Source organism: Camelina sativa, chromosome 16, assembly GCF_000633955.1.
Source record: "Camelina sativa cultivar DH55 chromosome 16, Cs, whole genome shotgun sequence".
Taxonomy (NCBI): Eukaryota; Viridiplantae; Streptophyta; class Magnoliopsida; order Brassicales; family Brassicaceae; genus Camelina; species Camelina sativa.
The window spans coordinates 16,291,841-16,299,086 of NC_025700.1; the positions used below are offsets into that span (position 1 = coordinate 16,291,841).

Genomic DNA, 7,246 nt, shown 5'->3' on the forward strand with positions numbered 1-7,246 from the left:
GATATTTGAACCCACACCGGCGGCACCAACGGTATATGTTTGATCCACATGTTCTCCTTGTTGAAATTCAGAAACAATGTTTCGGTAACTGTATGCATGGCGTTCATCTTCGACAATCATATTATGGAGTATTATGCATGATCTTATAACATTTGCCATTTTGTATTTATCCCATAAACGAGATGGATTTTTAATAACAGCGAATCTAGCTTGCAAGACTCCAAATGCACGCTCAACATCTTTCCGCACAACTTCTTGTTTTTTAGAAAAAAGAGATTTTTTCATACCTTGTGGAAGTCGGATAGATTGAATAAAAGTGGCCCAATTTGGATAAATCCCATCAGTGAGATAGTACGCCAAATTGTACTCCCTTCCGTTGACAACGTAGTTGACTTCCGGAGCTTGGCTGGTTTGGTTCCGGAATAATATGCGAAGCATCATAAATATTTTCTAAATAAGCATCAAAATTATCACCATCATCTGCTTGGTAGTGATTATGGTTTGAAGATGATTCCATTTAAAAAAAAATATTAGAAAGAGTAAACTTGTGTTTAAGAGAAAGAGAGAGCTTGTATTGAGGATAAAGGAAGAAATGACTTGTATTGAGAAAAGTAAACTTGTGATAGTGTGAATGTCTTTTGCCAAATTGATCTGGACGCATATATATAATGAAAGCCAAATTGATTTTCTATGTGCACCCCGTGATTGCATTTTTCTTTGGTGTTGCATTTTGCTCTGATTGAAATGTGTAACCCGTGATAATAAAAATAAATACTTCCAAGAAACAAGTACATCCTTTACGTGTTTAACAGGTACATAATGCCAAGAATCAAACCCCGTGAGTTACAACTTTTACAAGTATATAATGCCAATAATCAGAACCCGTGAGCCTCAACATCTGAGTTATTACATAACACACATCCGAGGTATTACATGAACAATATACCAAGAAGACATAACACACATCTGAGGTATTACATGAACAATATACCAAGAAGACATAACACAATAGCCATTACACCAACAACCAGGACATCATTTACATTTCTAAACCTACTCTCTTTACGTAGCTCAGAAAAAGCATTTTCTAACATAACCAGCTTCTGTTCTGTGGCATAACTCTGATCCCTAACATGATTGATATCTGATTCATAGTCATTGAATAAGGTTAAATAATCTACCTTATGTGACATCACTTCATATCATCTATCCGCATCTCTCATCTCCTCCATTACAGCGACATCCCACCACTTGTGAATATGTATCTCTCCATCATCAACATTTGGGCATGTGAAGAACCTACAATAGGTAACACAGTTATCATATATAGTTAAGCTTAAACTTCGGCAGCTGGTTTCCTCTTTGCTGCAGGCTGAGATGGAGGCGTGTTAATAGCATTAAGGCTTAGCCATTTCTGCTCATTCTTTAACAGACACCAACAATGTTCAAGGTTAAACCTCTTCTTATGCTCCGCAAAGTAGATTTCATGTGCATTCTTTAGGATATCAATTTCCGAATGACCAGAACTGTTCAGTCTCTCTGCAGCTGCCATTGCCGCACAAAACTTGTTAGTATGGTCATTTATCTTGTACCAACGCTGCTTGCAATGTGTCACCAGCGTCTGTTCACCACTATTTCTAGCATGAGGAGTGTCAGCATAGTACCGGCTAATCCTCGTCCAGAAGCTTCCTCCCTTTTGTTGATTAGACACAATGGCATCCTTTGAAGTGTTGAGCCATGCAGAGATCAGGACTTCATCATCAGCAGGTGCCCATGTCTTTCTCTACTTGCGCTCCATTGGTGTATCTTGAGAAAGAGGTGGCGCCTCAGAAGGTTGTGAGCTGAAAGGAGGCATTTGTGAGCTGTTCTGTCTAGAAGGTTGATAACTTTCAAAACAAAAGTTTTCATCTCTACCAACGGATTCTTGACTGTTAAGCAAGTTTAAGTAAGAAGAAGACTGATAATATGGATTCGTAGAATCCATATGAAAATACTTAGAGAATGAGTATATNCCAACGCTGCTTGCAATGTGTCACCAGCATCTGTTCACCACTATTTCTAGCATGAGGAGTGTCAGCATAGTACCGGCTAATCCTCGTCCAGAAGCTTCCTCCCTTTTGTTGATTAGACACAATGGCATCCTTTGAAGTGTTGAGCCATGCAGAGATCAGGACTTCATCATCAGCAGGTGCCCATGTCTTTCTCTCCTTGCGCTCCATTGGTGTATCTTGAGAAAGAGGTGGCGCCTCAGAAGGTTGTGAGCTGTTCTGTCCAGACGGTTGATAACTTTCAAAAGAAAAGTTTTCATTTCTACCAACGGATTTTTGACTGTTAAGCAAGTTTAAGTAAGAAGAAGACTGATAATATGGATTCGTAGAATCCATATGAAAATACTTAGAGAATGAGTATGGAATAGAAGGGATTAGCTAAGAGTATGAAATAGAATAGAAGGGATTAGCTAAGAGAATGAGTTTAGAAAATACTTAGAGAATGAGAGATATTTATGATGGAAATAGAAAGAAGATGGTTGGGTTTAATAGGTAAAAAGGTAACTTGCAATAAGTTACAAAACATAATGAGCTAACAACCACAGTCTAATCACAATTTATGACAAGTACAATTCAAAAACAGCTATGAAGTTCTCGTTAATGGCTCATTCAATTTAAAGGTGGCAAAAACGGATATGAAGAAGAAAGATATGAAGTTGGTATTATTTTAAGATGCACATGCTCTTACTCTATCTACACGATTGGTGTCTTTACTTACAAGTACATAGTACATCCTTAGTCACAATTCAATTTATGTAACTAATACGCATGAACAATGAACAAACCACAAAAAAAATGTCACCAACCAAGAAATCATAATCAAGAATCAAGCATATCAATTAACCAGACTATCTAACTACAGATTACTAGTCTCTTGTCCTAAACATTACACAGCTAGTTTGTATGAGTTACTACCATATCTTAATCTGAGGTAAAGGGATCCAACTTTTATGAGTTACAACTATTTTTGTTAAGTTACTACCAGAGAATAAACTTTTGCTAAATCGATAATCCGACACAAAAAGCTATGAACAAGCTATACACAGTGACTAACCCTGAAGCAAATCATATATATCTCAAACTGGAGGAAGAAGACATACCTTAAATTTCGCACAATTGAACCGCCGGACAAGCTTCGGGAGACACAGAAGTTGGAGATCGTCTTGCAATTGGTGGTCCTTCGTCGCCGTCGAGATGGAAGGGAGGATTCGAAAACTTCCTCTCGAGATTTCGTCCGGTCTTAACCCTACCCAAAGACGCCGGACAAGCTACGGAGGACACAGAATTTGGAGATAGGCGTGAAATCGGTGGAAAAGAGGAAGAAATCCACGAGAGAATGGAGAATTCGAAAAGCCCTCTCGAGATGGAGAATTCGTCGCCGTCGCCGTCGAGATGGAAGGAAGAACTCGAAAATTAATCTCTCCAGATTTCGTCGATTGTTAACCCTACCCAAACACCAACGCCAATCACAAACTTACACGTCTCCAAGTACACGCTAGAAAAACGTCGCGTTTAAGAGTCATTTTTTGGGTTTTTGGCTTTTTTTTTTTTAAAACAAATAACGGGGGACGGTTGAATATAACACCAATGTCCATGCTCTTAGGTTTTTTTTAAGGGTGAGCGACTGATAAATATTGTTTGACAGTAATATGGGTTCTCATGATATGAGTAAGAGAGATAGCTGTGGAAGGCAGAAGAATTGGAGAAACAAATCCGATTATAGGCCTAAGTCTGAGTTTACCCTTCTGACTCATATGGTTCTGATGATTTGTTACTTCCCATGAGCCCCCTACGAGGTGGAAAGTCACATGAGTTGTAGTACCCGATGCTATACCTCGAGTAATGATTTCACTTATTGTGATGGTGGACAGAATGGAAGAGTAAAAAAGAGATCTTCATCTAAAGGATTTTTCGGAGGAAAAACTTAAGGAGTATTATCCAAAAGAGTTGAGAAGTATGTATTTTTTTCCTGATTACTTTGTTTGTGTCTTAGTTTTTTTTAACGTATATGTTGAAGCTCACTCTATGATACTTTTGAAATTCCTTGTAGGCAAATAAACTACATTAGCAGTCTCAGTTAGTGTATGGGATTAAGTGAATCACTATTAATAATGTGGTAGATGGTTATTGTTTTCGATTTTTTGCTGTCATATTTTTATAATAGGATGTAAGAGTACATAGAGTAGGAGTATTTGACTTTACTGGGAAATTTTAAATAGATTCTTGAATTGTACGTGCTTCAACTTTTGATTCCGGCTATTTTACCTCCTCTTTTTTTTTTGGTGAAGTATGCCATGTTGCACTACCATTTAAGTTTTTTGTGTTGAATAACTTTATCCAAGAATTTTATCAATACAATATCTTCTCAGATGAGTGCAACTCAAATCAAAGTTGAAAATATACATGTTTTGTATCTACATAATGTGTGTCTAAAGGCATATATTCTATGAAATGAAAAAAAAACTTTAGTTGAAACAGCCATTGCAAACGTCATCAAAATTCCCAACGGTACATCATTCACCACCTTCGGTTTGAGTTAGAAGCATATATTATGATCTCGATATTGCATTACACTCAACTTTAGAACCACATAATGACAATTTTTAGTTGGCAACGAATAAAATAATTATACAAAATTTAACTAGATAAATAAATAAAATAATAATAATTCAAGAAGTAAAAATTACATATAAAGGTAACTCATCAAATTCTAAAAAAAGGTATATATTTTACAAATCATATTTATACTAAAAAATATTCAAAATACTATCCCGTTGGTAGTCATATTTTACACATAACAATGTGTAAATTTGATTTTTTTTCTTTAATATGTTGCTAGATTAACATATAGAGCTTGAAGAACTTAATCATAATCTTGTCAAGTGACTGATAAGCTTCCAAATTGATCCTAAGCTTTTCAAGTGATTAAATGGGTATGTTTAGAGGGGGTATTGGTTTAGGATTTAAAGAGAATTTTAATGACTTTAAATAAAGTAGATAAGAACAAATATAAATATGTTGTAATCTTGCAAGAGATAAATTATGTGAGATTTAGGAGACAATTTGAAGTGCCTAAACTTGAAGTATTCTAAGAGATCGATCAAGAAAATTTACAATGTAGACATCAAAGAGTAATCTCATTTACTGTTCTAGAGGGTTTGTGAGTGAGAAACAAATCGAGAATTAATGGTTTGTAAACCCTAAACTGATTTGGTTATAAATTTAAAATATATTCAAAAACTAAATTTATGAAATAAAAAAACTCATGATGATGTAAATAATAATAACAAAAAAAATTACTATTGAAATTCTCAAAAACTTATGAATTGATTCCAATAACATATTAAATTATGAAATCAAAAAATATAAATAAAATAAAATAAAATAAAACCAATCTCGCAGCATAGAATGTGTTGCTATAATGTTTTGCTCTTCGACACATCAGCTTCAACATTAAAGTTGATGTTGACACTTCAGAAAAAAATCAGCAACCTATCAAACTAAAATAATTAATACATGTCATTATTCTAGGGAAGTTGGATTTGAAGTGTTTTGGTAATGAAAAATGTTAATGGCCGCAGGATTGGTCAAAGCCCAAATAAAGAAATGTGTTGTGTTAGTCATAATAGCTTATATTTTACTGTCTAGCACATATGCAAATTTTGGGATAAGATTTACGACTCATCAAATAAAATTATAGTTATGCGAAAAGTTTTCTAAAGATATGGTAAATAAAAGAGTTGTTGGGCATAATCTGGATCATGTCAAGACCATTAATTTCTTCAATAGAGAATACAAATATGAAAAAAAAAAGTAATTTTTTCTCGAGAGGTAGAGTGTTTTCTCTGGACAACATAATCATTTTTGTTATAACATATTTTGTCTTTAAACTTATTTGGTTGTTTATATAATCAATTTTCCAGTTATTACGTTATCATTATGATTTTTACGAAAAGAAAATCATTCTTTTTTATACCAAAATCTCTATACAAAACAAATAACTCAAACCAACATAATATATATATATATATAAAAGGGAAAAGTAATAGTTACTTTTATAAGGGAAATTAAGCTAAAATTTTATTTAAATCTTTATAATGATAAATATATATTAATTCAGTTATTTACAATATTAAACATTAAATAAAATAAAAGTAAAAATAAGTAATTTGTGACGGAACTTAGTTGACTGATATTTTGGTTTTATTTATGAATCAAACTTAAAACAATGTTTAGAATAATAACATAAGATTTTTGTTATTTTCTCGAAGTAAACTAAATTTTCCCTAATAGAAGATACAAGAAAAAAAAAATCAGAATCTTGTGGTTTTGCTAAGAGGATGTCATTCAAGTGGTTACCTTATAAATATTAAAATGCATAAAGTATACAATAAAATTTGAGCAAAATCAGAATACTAAATTCCAATTTTTACTGGACTTTTAAATGCTCAATCTTATTTATCTTAAACTATAATTAATTATTAAAAATAGTCCGCATACCAACCATGTCCAAACAAATTAAGAAAAAATTACAAACAATATACAAAAACACAACAAAAGAGTAATAAAAAAAGAAAAAAAATCAATCTCGCAGCGTAGCGCGGGTACTATCTTAATTAATATATAACTTTTATCGAGAGAAACTAAAACAATAGTAATGGTAATCCTTACTTAGATTGTAATGGTAACATTAATGTGAGTCATAGCATAATATAGTTATCAATTGAAAAGAAAAATATATATTTAATGACATGATTTTTCTTTGTTATTGAATGTGTTTAATTTGATAATATGGAAACCAAAAGAAAATAGCAAAACTCTCATATTATATAAATAGACTCAAAAATAACAATCGTTATTTCACTATTTTTTTTTTAAACGTAAATTAGTTTGGCTTGAAAAGAAGAAAGCCACAAATATTTGTTAAAATCCGCAATACATTTCAATAAACATTGAAAATCCCCAACAACCTAATTTTAGAATTCAAAGCCCTGCTTAGCTTACTTGCTTATGTTATATGAGATGGGCCTGCCTATACATAAAGTTTTACATCAACAATCAACAAATATTTACATTCTATAGATATTTAACTTAAGACTACTATTGAACTAAAAGCACCTTCCAGTAAATTATCATTTGATTTTACACCACATTAAATTAGTTAGTGTAAAGAAAAAAAAAAAAAAAGGAACATACAA

The 7,246-nt window shown here is 32.8% G+C and overlaps 1 long non-coding RNA gene across 1 annotated transcript in view; it reads left to right on the forward strand.

The window, feature by feature from the left end:
• The window catches only part of LOC104750777, a 6,804-nt gene extending 2,973 nt beyond the window's left edge, over nt 1-3,831 (forward strand). Inside the window, exon 5 of the long non-coding RNA XR_002035987.1 lies at nt 3,694-3,831. This is a non-coding gene — a long non-coding RNA (uncharacterized LOC104750777). The remainder of the gene's footprint in view (nt 1-3,693) is intronic.